Consider the following 20,834-nt stretch of genomic DNA (forward strand, 5'->3'; position numbering starts at 1 on the left):
CCAAAGCACAAAATAAATTCTCACTTGAGCAGAATATAGTAATTTTGAGAAAGTGGTAGTTCAAGCTACCAGAAGTCAGCTCACTCATGTAGTGGGGTAGCTCCTCTTGATTTTGGATGACCTTTATACGAGCTAACCTAATTTTCAGTTCATTGAAAAATGAGTATTTGACATTAACATTTTTATCGTATAACTGACTTCTTCGCACTCCAAAATTAATCCTAAAATGATCATGGTAACTGGTCTTTATGAAACAGGATTATAAAGGCAATCTGCCCCGTATATAATTCCAGTTGGAGATTATGCCCATTTAGTTCAACGGTCTGTGAATTCAGCTTTACTAATGGCAATGGTCTCATCCTCTGCTACCTTTTGTCTCAGAGGATAATCCTCATAACTGTGAACCCCACGATTACTGGATAATTCATTAGTCTTTGATGATTTTTCTTTCTACTGGAAACTCTCCTAGACAAGGTAGATTGCAGAAAAACACAATTTGTCTACCAATTACAGAAATAGACAATAGCTGTCAGATAATACCATAGATAAGTACCAGATCATTGAGCATTTTGGTAATTTCAGTTGAAGAAAGACTTCAGGTGGAAGGGATTCATCAGGAATTATTTCCATCAGTCATTCCAGAAAGGCAGATAGGAAACATGCAAAATCCAGACTATAAGTCAGAGAAGTTATTTTGTATTTGAGGAGTCATGTGCTTAAGGGAGGGAAGAAGACCAGAAAGTATGAAGGAGCTCCAGAAAGTTCGTATATAAGACTGAAAGAAGTACAAACCCTGTGAGGAAACTGAGACAAAGAAGTGCATTTGATAGCTTGTTTGCTTTGTTAAGACTTGTTATTTCTTTGCACTTTCCAAACCACACATGGCCTGGATTCATTCTGTTTAACTAACACGCCTGAAATGGGAGTCCATTCTCTTAATAATCATAGAATCATAGAATCATGGAATAGTTAGGGTTGGAAAGGACCTCAAGATCATCTAGTTCCAACCCCGCTGCCATGGGCAGGGACACCTCACACTAAACCATCCCACCCAAGGCTTCATCCAACCTGGCCTTGAACACCGCCAGGGATGGAGCACTCACAACTTCCCTGGGCAACCGATTCCAGTATCTCACCACCCTAACAGGAAAGAATTAAACTGTTTCAGTTTTAACCCATTACCCCTTGTCCTGTCACTACAGTCCCTGACGAAGAGTCCCTCCCCAGCATCCCTATAGGCCCCCTTCAGATACTGGAAGGCTGCTATGAGGTCTCCACGCAGCCTTCTCTTCTCCAGGCTGAGCAGCCCCAACTTCCTCAACCTATCTTCATACAGGAGGTGCTCCAGTCCCCTGATCATCCTTGTGGCCCTCCTCTGGACTTGTTCCAGGAGTATCATGTCCTTTTTATGTTGAGGACACCAGAGCTGCACACAATACTCCAGGTGAGGTCTCACAAGAGCAGAGTAGAGCGCTGTGAAAAAAAAAGAAGTAATGCTACCGTCACTCTGATCTTTGGTAAAATAAAGTGTCCAGTCACAATCCTTAGTAGTGTAATTATATAGGGACAATATGCTTAGAAATTAGTCACCTTAGATACAATCTTGTGTTTAAGCAATGAAAATACAGTCCTCGCTGTTTCAGAATTCCTGTTTATGGCATCTGTGTGCTACATATTTGTTTCAGTTGCCACATATCTCTAGAGCAGCAAATGCTAATCTACCATCTCTTTGGGTAATAATTTTTAGAAAGGATATAAAGAAATATGCCTCTGTGTTGGGATCTCCAACTCTGCAGCCTTTCATTTTGGTAGTATAGCACTGATTGACAAGAGCGAGATCTTCATCAAGTTTCTCCCCGCCCAACTCTCCAGCCTGTCCAGGTCTCGCTGAATGGCAGCACAGTCCTCTGGTGTGTCAGCCACTCCTCCCAGTTTTGTGTCATCAGCAAACTTGCTGAGGGTGCACTCAGTTCCCTCATCCAGGTCATTGATGAAAATATTAAACAGCACCGGTCCCAGCACCGACCCCTGAGGAACTCCACTAGTCACAGACCTCCAGCTAGATTCTGCGCCATTGACCACAACTCTCTGCCTTCTTCCTTTCAACCAGTTCTCGATCCACCTCACTACTTGATCGTCAAGCCCACACTTCCTTAGCTTATCTATGAGGATGCTGTGGGAGACAGTATCAAATGCCTTACTGAAATCAAGAAAAACTACATCTACCGCTCTACCATCATCCCTCCACCTAGTCACTTCCTCATAGAAGGCTATAAGGTTGGTCATACATGACTTCCCCCTCATAAAACCATGTTGGCTGTTCTTAATGACCCCCTCATCCTTGATATGCCTAGTGATGGAGTCAAGAATAAGTTGTTCCATCACCTTTCCAGGGATGGAGGTAAGGCTGACCGGTCTATAATTACCCGGGTCCTCCTTCTTGCCCTTCTTATAGATTGGTGTGACCTTTGCCATCCGCCAATCCTCAGGCACCTCGCCCGTTTCCCACGACTTACCAAAGATGATGGAAAGTGGCCTAGCAATGACCTCCGCCAGCTCCCTCAGCACCCGTGGGTGCATTCCATCCGGACCCATCGATTTACAGATGTCCAGATTGCATAGCTGATCCCTAACCCAATCCTCATCTACCAAAGCAAACTCCTCCTTTGTCCTGACTCCTTCTGGGGCTATAGAAATCCGGGGCCCTCGGGGAGAGTCTGCAGGAGTAAAGACAGAGGCAAAGAAGGCATTCAGCACCTCTGCCTTCTTTATATCCTCTGTCTCCAGGGTACCCACTTCGTTCAGCAGTGGGCCTATATTGCCTCTTGTGTTAGTTTTATTTGCTATGTATTTGAAGAAGCCCTTTCTATTGTCTTTAACCCGACTAGCAAGATTGAGTTCCAAGGAGGCCTTAGCTGTCCTAATTGCCTCCCTACATCCTCTAACAACTGTCCTATATTCCTCCCAAGCGGCCAGCCCCTCCTTCCATAATCCATAGATTCTCCTTTTCCACTTGAGTTTGCCCAGCAGCTCCTTGTTTAACCACGCCGGTCTCCTAGATCCCTTACTTGACTTCCTACTTATTGGGACGCTCCGATCCTGAGCTTGGAAGAAGCGGTCCTTGAATGCTAACCAACTATCTTGAGCCCCTTTACCGCCTAGTACACTTTCCCATGAGACTTCCCTTAGCAGTTGACTGAAGAGGCCAAAGTTGGCCCTTCGGAAATCCAGAACTGTGGCTTTGCTAGGTATTCTATTCCTCCCACACAGGATCCTAAACTCCACCATCTCATGGTCACTGCAGCCAAGGCTGCCATTGACCGTCACCACTTCGACCAAACCCTCCTTGTTGGCGAGTACTAAATCTAGCAGCGCTGCTCCCCTAGTTGGTACGTCCACCATTTGCATTAAGAAATTATCATCAATGCACTCGAGGAACCTCCTAGACTGTGAATGACTGGCTGTGTGAGTCTTCCAGCAAATATCGGGGTAATTAAAGTCCCCCACGACGACTAAGGCATGTAGTCGCGAGGCTACTTCCAGTTGCCTGTAGAAAGCCTCATCAACTCCTTCGTCCTGATCAGGAGGTCTGTAATAGACCCCCACAACTGTATCACCCGTGCCAGTCAGCCCCTTGATTCGTACCCACAGACATTCCACTTGCTCCTCATCCGACCCCGGACAGAACTCAATACATTCTAGTTGCTCTCTCACGTAAAGAGCCACTCCACCACCTCGCTTTGCTGACCTATCTTTCCTAAAAAGGACATAGCCATCCATGACCACATTCCAGTCATGTGAACTGTCCCACCATGTCTCTGTAATCGCCACTAGATCATAACCTTTAGCCCGCACACAGACTTCTAACTCCTCCTGTTTATTCCCCATGCTGCGTGCATTGGTGTACAGACATTTCAGGGAGCCAGTCCTAGTACTCTTTTTCCCCTGCGGGACAGGGTCTAAAAAGCTATCCTTTCCCACAAGTGAAACAAGAGATTGATAGTCCTCCTTAGCCCGACATCCTTCAATCCCTAGCATGTTCCTCTTGGGCTTGTCCCCAACAGGCCCTGTTAAATCCCCTCCCCCCTTCATAACTAGTTTAAAGCCCTGTCAATAAGCCCTGCTAACTCCTGCCCCAAAACCCTTTTTCTTCTCTGGGACTGGTGTATCCCGCCTGTCACCAGCAAACCAGGTGTCCCATACAGCAGCCCGTGACTGAAAAACCCAAACCCCTGCCTTTGGCACCAGTCACGTAGCCATACATTAACCTGCAGAGTCTTCTTATATATCCCTTCACCCTCGCTTGCAACAGGTACGGAGGCAAACACCACTTGCGCTCCAGACCCTTTAACCAGCCGTCCCAGGGCCCTGTAGTCTCTCTTCATTGCCCTTACGTTCCTCGTAATAATTTCGTCACTGCCAACCTGAAAAACCAGCAGTGGGTAGTAGTCAGACGGCTGCACCAGTTCAGAGAGCTTCTTTTTAACATCTCTAATCCGAGCCCCAGGCAGGCAGCAGACCTCCCTGTGGGGTGGATCCGGTCGACAAATGGGCCCTTCTGTGCTGCCATTCAGCGAGACCTGGACAGGCTGGAGAGTTGGGCGGGGAGAAACTTGATGAAATTTAACAAGGGCAAGTGTAGAGTCTTGCATCTGGGGAAGAACAACCCCATGTACCAGTACAGGTTGGGGGTTGACCTGCTGGAAAGTAGTGAAGGGGAAAGGGACCTGGGGGTCCTGGTGGATAGGAGGATGACCATGAGCCAGCAATGTGCTCTTGTGGCCAAGAAGGCAAATGGCATCTTAGGGTGCATTAGAAAGGGAGTGGTTAGTAGGTCAAGAGAGGTTCTCCTCCCCCTCTACTCAGCCTTGGTGAGGCTGCATCTGGAATATTGTGTCCAGTTCTGGGCCCCTCAATTCAAGAAGGACAGGGAATTGCTTGAAGGAGTCCAGCGCAGAGCCACAAAGATGATTAAGGGAGTGGAACATCTCCCTTATGAGGAGAGGCTGAGGGAGCTGGGTCTCTTTAGCTTGGAGAAGAGGAGACTGAGGGGTGACCTCATCAATGTTTACAAATATGTAAAGGGTAGGTGTCAGGATGATGGAGCTAGGCTTTTTTCAGTGATATCCAGTGATAGGACAAGGGGCAATGGGTGTAAACTGGAGCATAGGAAGTTCCACGTTAACATCAGGAAGAACTTCTTTACTGTAAGAGTGACAGAGCACTGGAACAGGTTGCCCAGGGGGGTTGTGGAGTCTCCTACACTGGAGATATTCAAGGCCCGCCTGGACAAGTTCCTGTGTGATGTACTGTAGGTTACCCTGCTCTTGCAGGGGGGTTGGACTAGATGATCTTTTTAGGTCCCTTCCAACCCTTGGGATTCTGTGATTCTGTGATTCTGTGATTCCTTTGTCTTGGCATACACACTGCTATCACTCAAATTTACTTTTTCAGGTTGGTAGTAAACATAATTCAATTTCTGAGAATCGCCAAATTCTATTGGATTTCAGACATCCTAAGAGCTATATTTGTTAGCGTTCCTCAGCATGAATTCACTCAGTTATGAATGCAGTATTCATCTTCATGACTATAGTACATGAAGTGAAAGCAACTTTTATTTTAATGAAGGAAAAATTTATAAAAAACATGATTACAAACTTGTAAAGGAAATTACAGAAGGAAATACAAAACACAACAAAAAAATCTCCATTATTTTAACAATGAAGAATTTTTTTAGATATTCCAAGGCCTCCTAACTTGTTCCTTTTCTCCTTTATTCTTTCAGACCTGCAGAGCTCTTTTTCTTTGGTTGTGGGTTTTGTTGTTTGTTGGGTTTTTTTGTTTTTTGTTTTTTGTTTTTTTGGGGGGTGGGGGTTTTCTCTTTCCCTTTTTTCTTCACATAGGGATCTACTTACTTCTCACTCCTCTCACTTAGAGCAGCCCTTTTCTGAAGATCCTTTTCTGTAGGAAGGATTCAGTTTTCTTAACCTAGAGATCTTTACATAATCTGACCCTTGAATTTTGGACTGCTGTTTCTCTTTTTTACTATCACCTCTTAATGTAAAAGCAGCTTTCAATTCCTGGCCACTGGACAAAGACGGAACACAGATAAAAATGTCTCCAGTGCTAATGTGATGTATGTTCATCATCATGTTTTAAAATGAGACATACTAAGTGCCTTGGATTTTCTTTTGAATTTTTTTCTTCTACATTTTATACACTGTTTTTCTGAGCATCTAAAAGAATAAATGAATGAAAGCAGTTCATATACAAATTAAAATATTAATGTCTTCTCTGGTTGTCATAAGCAGATAGAGGCACAATAGAACTATACCTACTACATAGTAAAGAAAACACTCTGCCATTTTACATAATGTATTCAGTGTTCAGTAACTGTGAAACCTGATCAGGAATTTACCCCTGAAGGAAAATTGTGAGTGTGATTTGCTTAGAATCTGATAATATAAAGTTTCAGGATTTCTCTTTCAGGAATTTTTAAACCTGGATTTCTCTTTCAGGAATTTGAAAAACTTGAAATTTGAAACTTGGGGTCTCTGTCCTTAAAGTAGTCAAGCAGCAGATTTTCTCCTTCCTGGTTAATCCACAAGACAGCTAAGAGATATAGTAAATTGTTTCTGTCATACCCCATGCCTGGAAATACATAAAATAAACAAACAAGCAAGCAAACAAATAAATAAATAAAGGAAAAAAGAAAAATCAGCTGAACTAAACTTGATAATTATTTTTCCTCATCTTCAAAGAAAAATATATTACGAAATTCCCAGGAACTCTGCAAGAGGTACTCGAGTGGTAATTGGTTTAGTTCCATATTCCTCTGCAAAATGTGTTTTTGTCAGGGATAATGTCTCCTGATAGCTTTCTGATTCCTAAAATATGGATGTCTTCCTTTCAACTCATCACTGTGTAGTACTTTTGAATGCAGCAGCTCCAACTTACTTGCTTGATACTTTCATGATCAGCTTATTAAACCCACCAAAAGATTATTCTTTTTCCAAATAGATTAATTTAAACATTTTCACCTCCTCCATGTAATCACACAATAATAGCTCACTAAAACAGTTGTCAGTATGAATGGGGCTCTTCAGAGTTTGGTAAATATATCCAAGGTGGTGCCCTGTAGGCAAAATGAAGGCTAATTTCAAAGCATTTGTAAAACTCAGACTGTGACCAAAGAAATTTTTGTCAGCCAAAACTACACTAAAACTGGACCATCTGTACTACTTGAGTCATCTCCCTTTCCTTCCAGAAATCAAAAGAAACAGTAGCAGAAAATGACAGTTTCTCAGAAAAAAAAAAAAAGATTATTTTTAAAAAAGGATTTCAAGTTTTTCATGGTTTCAGCTTTTTCAGAGTCTCTCTGAGAGAAGGGTACTTCATGTTCTGTCTCAGCACATCCACTGGAAGGAATCAGGTAGAGAGAGGGAGAGGCATAATAAGACCACAATAAGCTCATTGTGTAAAGGATATTAGCACAAAAAAAAATACTTAAATTCATCAGAACTATTAAAGGATATGGATTAAATTTAATTTTGTAAGAAGTTCATTATTGCAAACTATACTTTCAGGTTATTTCATTACAGCTGTAGCCAGACTTAAACCTATCTTTGGGAGACCTATAATCTCCCTTCTGTTACTGAATTTAAAAAGATGTATTTATGAAATTACAGAGTAGATGTCATCCTGGTGTTTCTGATGTAGTAGCTATTTTGATGTACTGTGAGATATATATATGTACTTAAATTTCAGCTATTAATTTTCTTTGCATTAAGCAGAGCATAAAAAGCTTAGAAAAAGTTTGTTGTGGGTTTGTTTGTTTGTTTGGGTTTTTTTTTTTAATAGACTGCATTCCCTTCCTAATCTGAGAATTTCTGTCCCTTAGTCATAGAATTTTGTCTTTGTTTTGGCTGGGATTGAGCTACTTTTTTTTAATAAGAGGTGTTACTATATTGTGGCTTGGATTTAGTATAAGAATAATACTTTGTTTTCGAACTACATTCTTTCTATGAGTATTTTCTAAGCAGAAAATAAATCTTCACCTTCTTGAAATAGGCCACCAGTGTGCCAATCTTCAGATTTGTATCCTTGCATTATTGTTTTAACTTTCTAAAACATTTAGATAAGGAAACCAAGCAAAAAGAGATTTTTATGAGTCCTAGATGTAGCTATTAATGAAAATTTTTGAAAAAAAAACCAAAACCAGAATATGTGTAGGTGCTGTGATGTCTTTTGGAAAGATTATGCTGTAGGAAGCAAGACTAAAAAAGTAAGGAAAACAAACCAAAAAAATTGTGTTGTGACAATTTCTCAGCCTCTTGAATTTCCTTTAAAAGGTAAACCTGTGGGCCATGGGATTTTATCAGGGCAGATTTTTTAAAGTTTTGAGAGAAACCTAATCTTTCTTTATTAAATTGAACTTGATTGTTCTTTTTTTTCTTTTACAACAGGAGCTTCCATTCATATTTTCCTAATTGTATTATCCTGATTAACTTGCTCAACAAGCTTTATTTTTTTATTTGTTTGCAGTTGTTTAGGTATTGAACCACCAAGAGTCCAGTCATCATCCTTTTATTATATGTATATTTTCCTTATCATTCTCATTTACCAAATAGCAACGTCATTTGAAATTAAAACCTTTTCATTGTGTAATAATAATAAAGTCCTGGAAGGGGATAGATTCATTTATGCAATAAAATGGCTTGGTTTACTTAAAAACATTTCCACCACTCATTTTTTATTTTTTTCCTCTGAACACTTCCCGGTCCTAAGCTAGCTCAATTCCTGTGTCTACTTCTAGATGTGATCAAACCCCAGATTACTTTGTTTTGTCAGTTATGGTAAGAATGTCATAAACTAATAAATCAAATAGCTTATTTGATATAATAAGCTATTTATAATAAATAAAATCTCTAAAGCAAAAATAATGAGGTATTGCTACTATCAAATCCTTTAGCCTTGCAACTATAACTCAAGTATATATTATGATCCACTAGATAATGTGGGATAAAGTACCAGACAACATCAGACTCCAGAAAAGAAAGCTAGAGCATTATTAATGTTATATGTTCTTTGTCTATGTCTTTTCAATGGGTGACATGTAATACAAAATACTAACCACTTAAGTGTATACTTTTTTAAAGACCGGGTGATTTTTTTAAACATCTACATAATTTCTCTTGCATATATTAAATGGCTGTTGCTTTAGAGCCACTATGACCTATCACTAATTACAGCCTAGAGTTGTAATCCTCAAATTGCAAGATGAGAGATGACCTCCAATCTCTGCAGTCACAGCCACATTTTAGCAGGGCATGCAATATTTATCTTCTTCCTGGAGATGAAGAGTACAGAAGTTAACAATGGAAACTACTACACAGCAATATGCCTGATAACTTATTTTTCAAGAAACCACAGAAAACAGTCAGATTTGTGAGTAACTTGATTCTGATCACGAAGCTCTTGCTGTGATGGTTACTTTCTGACAGAATACTTCTCAGAGAGTAGTTCAGGATATCAGCTTTTATGACCTGGGGACATAAAAGTAACAGGAGTTAAATGGACTCCTGCAGCAATGGGCCTGCCATCTAAGAAGAGTGAAAAAAGTGCTTAACGAGCTCTGGAAATATTTTTGGTTTTTTTGTGTCAGTGTTTTCCTTTTCCTTTTTTGTAAGTAGAAATGTCCTGCAGTGGCTTTCCTTCTAATGAGCATTCCTACGAAAACCGTACTTTTTCTTCTTTGGGAAAAGTGAGACAGGAGGAAGCAGAGCAGAAAGGGAGTTTTCACAGGGAAACATGTTTCTTCCAGAAAAAAATGTTTTAATTATAGTTTGAAAATTGTTAATTGAAACGGTTAATTAGCTACAAATTTTGGTCATCAAGGTATACTGGCAAGAACACTAAGGATTTGCAGGATCCAGTGAACACAGAATCATAGAATCATAGGACGGTTAGTGTTGGAAGGGACCTTAAAGATCACCTAGTTCCAGGCAACCTTCCATGGGCAGGGACACCCTGCACTAGACCAGGTATCTCAAAACCCCATCCAATGTGACCTTGAACACTGCCAGGTGTAGTAGAGGGAGTATATATTTTGATGAGAAGCAGTGGATGTTGCACTTCTGGGCAAAAGCTGTTTACTTCCTTTGGGAAAACAGAGAGCCCCATCCAGTGGTTAGTGGAGTCAGTGGAAAGCTTCCAGCTGGCCCTAATGAAAATTGCACTGGGTTCCTAGGCTTTGGTAAAATGACTGTAGAAGTGAAAAGAAACTATAATCGAGACAATCTTTCCAAAAGCAATTTTGAGCACTTTCTCTGGTAAAAGTATAAATAAACTGAGAAAGAAGAATAAAAGAGGGTGAAGCTCAAAGTCTAAAGTAGCTTTTTCTTTTCCTGTAGAAAATTGCACAAGGAAAGATGTGTACTGCACCTGTATTTTGAAATGAAGGGCTGTGTGCATTTTTTTTGTTTTCCCATCAAGTTGACATAAGATATGAAGACTTAGGACATGTGTTATGCTTTTGCCTTGAAAAAAAATCATGCATACAGTATGGAAAGCAAATTACTGTTTAATATATTCTTTTAAAGAAAATAAATACTGCAATAATTCATAAATTTCTCATTATCCTTTTAAAATGACCTTATATTCCAGTTTTTATGAAAAGGTGATCTCAGGTTCAATTCCTCTTTCAGCTCAGGACAGAACTGTGTTTAAAGTTTCTATCTGAAAAGAAAAAAAAAGTTTAAACACATGAAATAAGAACAATATGAAGGCTTGAAAAATGACAGTGCTTTCATGTCAAACAAGGTATAAAATATGAAAAGTCCCAATCTCAGCTTTAATTGGCAAGGAACTGCTGCTGCATGGTGTGAAAGAAGAACTCAGAAGCCCAAATCACAATCTCCTGATAATTACTTTTAAGATACATTAGAGAGATTTATTAACGGATATAAAAAACCAAAAACCCGTGGTTTCAAGAAAGGGTTTTGAGGGTCTATGATGGTTGCCTGTCCTTTGTCTAGCTAGGTAAGTTGTGACACAATCCATGTGAATATAACTGTACTTTCATGAAAACAAATTAAATCATTTTTGGCAAGATGTAAGCACGTTTGTAACCTCAGTATTTACAGCTGTGTTCTGAGAGAGAAAAGAAAATTTATTTGAGGGACATTACAAGATTATCTCTTTTATGTCCCTTTTTGGAATACTTTGTTCTTAACCCTCTGCATTCGGATGAAATTTGTATGTTAACCCACTTCATGGCTGCATTTTCTGACATTATAAGACCAGTGCAGGTATCTAATTCCCTGTACATAATATATTCTGCAATATCCTTGCTATTTCATGTCTACAATCTGATTTTCAAAGCCATGCCTTGCAAGTCAACTGCTCCCATATAATAAAAGCAGACCTTACAGTCTTCCATAAGTAATGACTTTCAATTTAGATAACAAAAAGTGCATGTTCCAGACAAAGTAGAAAAACACCATTCCCTGACAAACTTTCCTGTTCTTCAGGAGTTACGTCTGCCTACCCATCTAAATCAGACCTCCTCCTTTTCTTTCTTTTTTTTTTTTTGGTGTGGGGGGGGTGTGTTTGGTTTTTGGTGTTTTTTTTGTTTGTGTTTTTTTTTTTTTTTTTTGTTTGTTTCATGTAAACCTCTTTCTCTTACTTGCTGGCAACCTGAATCCTTAACTGCTGACACAAGAAAGACACTCTTCACATATCTGGTTCTTCATACCTTCTCTTGTGAGCTTCTCCTGAGTCCTTCAGTATTCTTGTTTCTCAAGATACAGCAGTTATTACAAGATCATTTTATTTTGCTTCTGAAAAAAATTGTCTCCCTTATATCACAGTTCCCACACAGAAAGTAAAGGAAATTTGTACCAGCTAGTTCTCTTCAGGTGTTGCTGTACAAATAAAAAAATACCACGACTTAATGTTTTTGAGACAAAAAGACAGCAAATGTTGGATGGCATAAGACCAGAGATGCCTGGAAGTACAGGATTTACAAAAAAAAAAATCAGAAAAATTAATAAATTGTAAGTTGGGGTACCCAGGTTAGTTAATGGCATTTTCTCTTAAATTATCAGATATTTACAGTCAAAGATTTTACATTTAAGCCTTGGAGAAGCAATATGTTTAATGCTTCTTATAAGTGAACTACTTGTTGAATTACAAGTTAAATGAGAGGAAAAATCTTCATTTTCAAATATTGCTTTTTTTTCTTGGCCAGGATTACAAATCTTAAAGATGTGGAGCTACGGTTGTCCAGCATGTTATGAGCTCACCCTCTTCAATCTATGAGCATTCATTATTTTATTAATGGTGATTTTTCACTTAAAAATTATTCTTGATATTGTAAAGGATGATGTGACATCCTCATTTTGTATTGAAGTTGTTCCCGCCATTTCATTTTTATGTTGTTACTATAGATAGTTATCTGACTGGTTGGGATACCAAGATAAAGTGAATAGAACCATTTCAGATACGTGCATTCAATCTGACATGGTAATGGCTAAGGAATGCTACACATATAAATATTTTTAGCAAGAAATTGTGCTTTTGGTTGGCATTTTAACGAAATATACAAGGAAAAAGTGGTTCTCAAGAACTGAGATGTTTAGGATGAGTTTTGTAATTGATTCTAGGTCAGGAAAATGGGAAATAATTGTAATGTAGTTTGTTTATCACATTGTTTAAAAAACATCTGAACTCTACTTTATGCTCAAGTCTGTCAAAATCTGCCTTTTGATACCAGTTGGCAGATCTTAATATTGTAAAGCATATGCTCTCTCTTGTAAGCAGAGTAGTGCTGTGATCTCACATTCTTTCAAGTTGGTAATGACCAGGTACGTACTAAATATGCATAACAACTGTTTTTATGAGATTGCTGGATATTTGGGCTCTGCTGGTAAAGCATAGCTCCAACCCAAACTTGTTCTTATCAGAAAGAACTATAAATGTGTACCTCTGTTTTCACGAAGTCTCATAAGTTTATGAAGACTCTTACAACATTTGATATGCTTTTAAAGATTCTATTCATGAGTGCAGCAACCTGAAATATATTTTTGAATGAAAGTTTCTATTCCTCATCACTCTGCAAGGAAGATTAAAAAAATTACAAGGTATTTCATGGTGAAGCATTAAAATTATGCTGTTTTGAAAAATGTTCACATTAATTGTTGAGAAAGGGGGAGATGTTTACCTTTGTTATCTATGAACAAAAATTTATTTTAGTAAGAATTTCTAATACATGTTGAGAAACAAGAGACCACTTTTTAATTTTATCTTCTTTTGACCATTTATACTGAAAGTTCAGGATATAAACTTAATGGAAATATATTCTTCCTTAATCTCATTGTTTTCATATGATCATTGTATAGGCAGTCCACAATATTGTTTAATGATAAAGAGTAATAATTTTTTTAAGGAGGAAGAAGAAATATTACCAAAATACACCCCACCCCCCCACCCCCCCATATTAAAAACCAAAAACTAAACAGACCCCCACATACAATTCAAAACACCTTAATATTTCATGGAACCTCCTCCCAAGCTCAACAAAATCCAAAACACCACTATCAAACCTACTCCAAATCTGTTTATGAATGATGGGCAAATACAACATCTGTTTAGGATAACCCTGCATTACAAATTTATGAGTAACAATCAGCACGAATTTGGAAAAAATAAATCATGCTGAAGCAACCTGTTAGTCTTCCATGAGTCTGTAACAGGCTTTCTCGAAAGAAGGGATGCCTGACTGCAGTAAGGGTTTTTATTATACCTTCAACTTTTCTGGAACAGAAAATTAAGAAAACTAAAGTTATAAAAATTCATGAAGAGGTTGACTATTACGGAACTCTCTGTGAGGTGCTGTGCCAGTTCTTGGTGGTCCACAAAGTTAAGCATGAATTCTGTGCTTCCTAGCGGGCGTCCTGCATCCAGGCCTATTGCACTTCTCTCCACCTCTCAACTTCGCTATACTGGAAGTATGAAACAAAAAGTCCTTTCCCATACCTCTGGAGCTGAAACTCTTATTTCCAGAGTGGGAGGCTAACACTATCTCTTTGTGACTGAAGGCATTCCTCATCTCACTTATCCCTTGCTTTCCCTTTCCCCTACCTTCTGAAATATAGGTCTGTCTGAAGGCTTTGAGTATGGCCATCTAGGTCAGGGAAACAGCCTGGGTAAAAGCTGAATTTTTGAAAGTTTAAAAATTTTTAAAGTTATCCCACCAAAATTAAAGACTATTTCTAGTCTGAGTTAATTATTTTAATTATCTGATGTTTTTGACTTTCAGTGTTTATAGCAACATGGTGGTAGGATCAGGTAAATAAGAAAGGGCTATATTGTGGTTTAAACCCAGCAAATAACTAATACCTGGTTTTAACTGTATTTTTTTTTTATTATTTAAATAAGCAGTTTTCTTTGTACGTTTGACTCTGCAAGTGTGTAATAACCAAGTATTTTCAGTGGTAGTACTGAACTGGAGGTGGTCACCTTTGTTCGTAATGATTCTCAGAATCTAAAGGTTTATTCTGTCTATTAAGTCCTGATGGCCGGTAATTTCAGGAAGGGAGAAAAAAAGAAAAAGGCTGAAACAAATACAATTAATACGGTTTGTACCAAATCAACATCATTTATCTCCCTTGCATTTCAAAATTTTTCAAGTTCAATACACTCTTGAATGTAATATACTGCAGGAAATTCCTATGTCCAAATTTTGCACAGCTACTGAGAACAAGACCCTCGATGCCTATTGAGCAATGTGATTTACCACATTTCACATCAAAAAAGAAACCTTCATCAGAGAGACACAATTGCAGGAGTTGAACTAGTGGGAAACAAATACATACTTATTGTAGTTTCATTTAGGGTAATGATAATTTTGAACAACTAAGTGTGAGTGACAGTAAGAGTCAGCCTTGAAGAAAGAATATGGGTTTTTTTAAAACACAGTTTATAAAATTTCTCTCTTCTATGTTAAAATTGAGTACATGGTTTCCCTAGATGATAAAAACTGGCTGAGATTTCTACTCTTACAGAAGAAACAGAGTTTTTTCTGAACTTCTAATATGCCAAAATGTAAATGAAAATGCTATGTCTCACTCCCTTTTTTTTTTCCTCCTCTCACTCTCCCTCATAAGACAAAACTGTGTAGAGACCTTGCCTGAGTGCACAAGATATGAATGGAAAATTGCAAGAAAATAATAATAATAAAAAAAAAAAGGAATGCCTTATAAAATCCTGAATGTCCTGGTTCTACTACCTGTGAGTAATTCCAACTTTTTCTTCAGAAAGACTTCTAAAATGCTCAGAATACGAGCATCAATGGACTGTTCAATAAAAGGTGATGCAAACATATGTTTATCAGGACTTCTGAAGAACCAGTAGTGAGAATAAAAAAAAAAAAAACAAAACAGCCAAAAAGCCCTCCTAAGTGCTTTAGAATATACAGCCTGAAGCGTTTACTGATAATCAGATATTTAACAAGTCTTCACTTAGACTATTATAGCTTGTGGAAGAAAATGCTCCAATCAAACTTTTAAAATTTATATCTGATATGGGCGTTAGAGTTATGGGAAAAGAATCTAAGAACCTTCTTTTCTCTTCTAAGCACTCATTTGTGCCTGCAGTACAAGCCAGAAAGTGAAGTGTTGATGCTATGCGTGGTGTTGGTGTGACATTTTTCTGCTTTGAGATATTCTCACAGGAACACAGAAGCAGACTTTGGCACAGAGTTTGCCAGAATCAGGCTTTGGAGAGAACAAAAAATGGAGTGTGGTATCTGAGGATTATTATATTCCTTGTAGGCACTGTTAGAGTCTTAGCACCGTTCACTGGTGTGAGTGATACCATGTCTCATTTTGTTTAACCCAGCATCTGTGTTGCAAGTAGTGCAACTTAGCTATTGCTAATGGTAGCAGCAGTAGCTGCGTACAGGCATGATAGCTGTTCTATTATATACACTTGTCTGAGGTTAATCAGACACTTAAATTCACTGTTCTTGTGACTCTGAACACACCTCCTTTTTTCAGCATTTGCCTGAGGTATACCAGTACTGAGCCTGTGGGGGTTTTTGAGAATGTAAAACTACCAGGTAACCCCTGGGGCGTGGTGATGCCCTGTTTTTAATGTAAACAGATCAAGCTCTGCTGTAGAGGAGATAGGAACTTTGATCTTATCCAAATGTTGTTTGGAAATTTAATCTTCTTGATTTTCAGGAATGTTGTACTGGTTTTCCATCCAAATGAATATATAGCTCACTGTTATGCACTTGCTTTAGTGTCAACTGTCTCTTTAAGATCAAACCTTTTATTTATTGACACATTAATTTCCTCCTGTTTCTCCAGGTGAGATATTTCTAAATTTAAATCAAATACCCTCTTGACCTGTTTTTTTGCTAAACAAACCCAGATCTTCTGGTATTCACCATGATTATCTGCTAACTACTTTCTTGTCTTTCTATAATTCTTAGATATATACGCTGTTTCATGGGAAGTACTATGCAACCCTTATGTGATTACCCTAGAACTTGCCAACCCCAAAGGAAATATTTTGCTGAAGCATCAATTAATAGAACTGCATGAATTCTAGACAGAGTTTGGACTGGTTTTTAGTTGGTAGCTGCAGCTTTTGTATAGCTCTGCTTTCCTTGCTTGCAGCTTAAATTGTAGAGTAGGTACCTCAGAGAAAAATAAGCTTCTGTCAGTTTTTGTGTCTGCTGTTTACAAAGGAATCATAGCCTAATTACAACTGTATTGGTCCACAGGCCTCAGTTCCATATTCTTCAGTATGAGGCAAATAACACAGAGGCTTTGATGTAGAGCTCTTAACAGGAGACAATGCAAATGACATTTACTAGCAATTTTTTTCCCCATTAATGAACAGTACTTCAGGGAGTGTAAAGGCAAGAGGCATATAATTTCTGAACTATTTAAATTGCTAATTAGATCTGTACAGGAGGTGTATTCCTAATGCAGACAATTACAACAGCTCCTAAGTGTTTGCCTTACAGTTGCTAATTACTGCAGAAGCCAATTAATTGCTGTTGACTTTTTGTATTCTTTTGCATATCGCCAGTTAATATTTACATTTATAATGAAGACAAAATTGGCAAACACTGTGTCATTTTGTAATGAACAATTTCAGTGTCTAAACAATGAGCACATTATCTCATTTGCGCCTGAAGAGTACAGCTGATTAGCATATGTTCTGTGCATATTAGAACAATATTGTTCTTTCTTCTAAAGAGTGAAAACGTCATTTAAGTGCAGCAAGTACAGGTGCAGTGCCTCTAAGGTGCTTAGAAGTGTTTGTCTACATAAACTATTTAATAGCAAAACCAAACACACACACCCACGTATACCTGAATAAATGGCTGTAAAAATCCAAGCCCCTGCATTCAATATATGCATCAAAGAACTGTAGGCTGTTGGTTTCAGAGAAGGCAGACCCATGAGAGAACAAGTAACATTTTTCAAGTCCCTTTTTAAAGGTGAAAGCAGTGTGTGTCAGGTCACAAAACCAAATGCACCTGCTGTAGCTCTGGAGACAGTTTTACAGATCGGACTAGTGGGTCCGGGTTTCACATGGGTTTCTTTGTTATTTATTGCCTCGGGCTCTACAGCAGATATTAGCTGCTGCAATGAAAACTAAATTTTGTCTGAATGTCCTTTTTTTAAAACAGTCTCATGGAATTTTATAAAAATTGCATGTCTTCAGTAAGGTTCCCTAAGAAAGGTACAAAAACTTAATCCACTTGTAGGAAAATATTAAATTCCCTCGAGCACATACAGAAGCTAATTGTGACTATTTTAATTATATAGGGTTTACAACCTACCCTGAAATTTGTCTATTAAATGACCCAGAATACAGGACTTACAGAAGACCTGCCCTAAGCAGAAACAGTTAGACTTGTCTTTGAATTGCTTAACTGGTTATCATATTCAAATGAATAAAGGCAGAACCAAGGATCCACTGATTGTATGCCCATGCTTTCTTAACCACATTTAAGTGAGAAGAAGGATAGTGAATAAGAGTCTGGTGCCATTTCTTCTCTCCTGTTTGTCTGTTTATTAATAGGAATAGTACAGATATGGTAAAGGAAGTGATTAAGACTCTCTTGCTTCGTCTTCCATGTGCTCTGGATCAGACCACTAGAGAACAAACAAATCTTATGAACACAGTTTCTGTATTTCTTCCCCTGCTATGTACCAACATCAGTGCAGAAGGCAGAGAATTCAGAACAGCTGTGGAAACATTATCTTCACCCACAGTGTTAAAATATCCCTTATGGGATTAACATATGGAGAGGATGACTGTCGCAGGTGAAAAGTATTAGCTGATGAAGTCTGTATCAGTATAATTAGAGGATTCCATGAGTCCGTTGGCATAATTCATTAGCTAGAGTTTTTTCAGTAAATCCTAGACTGAATTATTTTTTTTTCTCTATCCAAAATGGACTTTACTAATGACTAATTACTAATGACTGTGCCCTTTATGTTAAAGTCATATAGAAATCTGCCTCAATTTATTTTCACCAAATCAAATAAACTGAAATTAATGATGGTAAATTTGACAGTTATAATTCTACAATGGTCTGTGAATACTCTTTGAGTAGCAATTACATCAGAGATAATGATAATACATTATTTTAAATGTCTATCATCATTATTATTAATTTTGTATCTTTTGTCAAGACACTAATGATAATGAGCTCTTTGGAGATTTAGGTGGATATTACATTATTTCCCTAGGTGTTCCTAGTGTAATGTAAAATGTAATTCAGTAACCTCTAGTATTAGACCCTTGGAAGAGTATAAACATGGGATAGCTTTTTTATTTCTTTGTTTTCTATGAATGAACTACAAATAAGTGTATTCGGTGATTTTTATTTTAGTTTAATAAAAGAGCAAGATTCCTTGAGTCTGCTCTCTGCAAGAGATAGTGCCTGCTCTGAGGTCTAAATGGCAAAAGCAAAAATAGGTCAATTTTATATCAGTGCTCTTTTACTAATGTGTAATACTTTACTCATAAGGGGTGTGAGATTGTGGCATTCATGTGGACAACAATAACTAAATTCACTAGGATTGCTACAGCTAAAGACATGCAAAAAAATCAAAATAATAGGCTGCTTCATTTCCTTTCCTCCTAACCCTCACCCACCAAAAAGGAAGGCTTCTGTAATGAGAAAACTTCTGATGGCTTGAATTCTGTAGCTTTTCCTGTGTTAACATTTTTTATTTTGGCTGTTTTTTTAAGAATATGTATCAAATATATAAACATGGAAAACACTCGATTCTTTTCATTGAGCTTACATGTGCTGTTGATGATGGTACATTTTTTTATTTTCCCTTTTTTTATAAATTAGAATGAATCTATGTCAGAACTAATTCATACAGGCTGGAAAGTTCAGCCTTGAAATGCTGCTTACAAATATGTGAGGTTTAATCCTAGGCAGCTGTGATTATTTAAAAAAGGTTTGTAATTTGGCTGTGTTTTCCTAATATGACAACGTGTGAGAGTCTGAGGTGTCAAATCAGGATGTAACAAGTGAAATAGAGCCTATATGGATGAATAAAGCTCTTGTAATCACTCCTGGAATGCCAGTAGTGATATACAGTGCCCGTTGAAAGTATCTACATTTGGAAGAAGTTGCTGAACATTTGGAGAGGTTCTACAGACAAATAATTAGAACTGTAAAATGCTCCTTATGGTACAAGGCAGAAGTTCGATCTGTTTAGCTTAACAAATAGAAGGTTAAGGACTGATTTGTTCTTTGTGTCTGAATACATAAGGCCTGACAGTTTCAGTGGTGCAAAGAATGATAATTTACAGCTTAAGACATAGAGTCTGGGCTGAACAGAAAAGAACTTCTCATGCCATGAACTTCCCAGGCCTCAGGCAAATTAATTAAGCTGTGCATAACCCAGCTTTTGCATCACATATGTAAAGTTCAGAGCACTAAATGGTAATACTGATCACAAGGAAAGAACCTCAAAATGTTCTCTTGACTCTCGTGCTCTCTAGCAAGTCTTGGTATTCCTGTGGAAATAATGAAGGATCTACTTACTCTCATATACCACACTTTTGCTGTCTTCTATGAGCACTTACAAAGCACTGGGTAATACCATTCTTCATAACACCTGACCGTTTATGAAGCAATTGCAATGCAGAGATTAATGCTTCATGTGGAGATTACCTAGGGTCAGCAGGGAGCCTGTCATATGCACATTCTACAATTAGATTTATTTTTTTAACTCTCTTAAAAGTATTTAAATAAATTATTATTCCTGTGGTTGTATATGCTGTTGGAAATAAAAAAAAGGAAATCCAGGATGATTCTTAATAAGAATTCTCTTTATTCAATGTTTTCCAAATCTATTTTTAAAAGGTTTAAGAAGATAACATTTTCTGCAACTAATAAGACTGAGAAAACTGATCCTTTTGTTTACCATCTTCATATCCCAACTTTGTATTTTTCATCCTTTAAAGGATGTTTTGGAAAGATTAATCCTTCCACTGCTTTCTTTTTCATCCAAAACAACAGGACATCACTGTGACAACATCAAATTAGATCCTTATACTTTGCCAGAATTAAAAATAACTGTGATCACTATTGCTTAGTGCATCAGATTAATTGATTATAGTGCCAGATCCTTATTTTAAACAAGTACTCACTTTCACATTTTTTCCCAATTTTATTCTGTAAAATATCAGAGCTTTATTTATCGGGCTAGACTCTCTCATTCAACTCTTTGTGTGTTTAATTACATGCATTTAAAATGCCAAAACTGTCAGAAGTAATAAGT

This window comes from Lathamus discolor, chromosome Z (genome assembly GCF_037157495.1).
Source record: "Lathamus discolor isolate bLatDis1 chromosome Z, bLatDis1.hap1, whole genome shotgun sequence".
Lineage (NCBI taxonomy): Eukaryota > Metazoa > Chordata > Aves > Psittaciformes > Psittacidae > Lathamus > Lathamus discolor.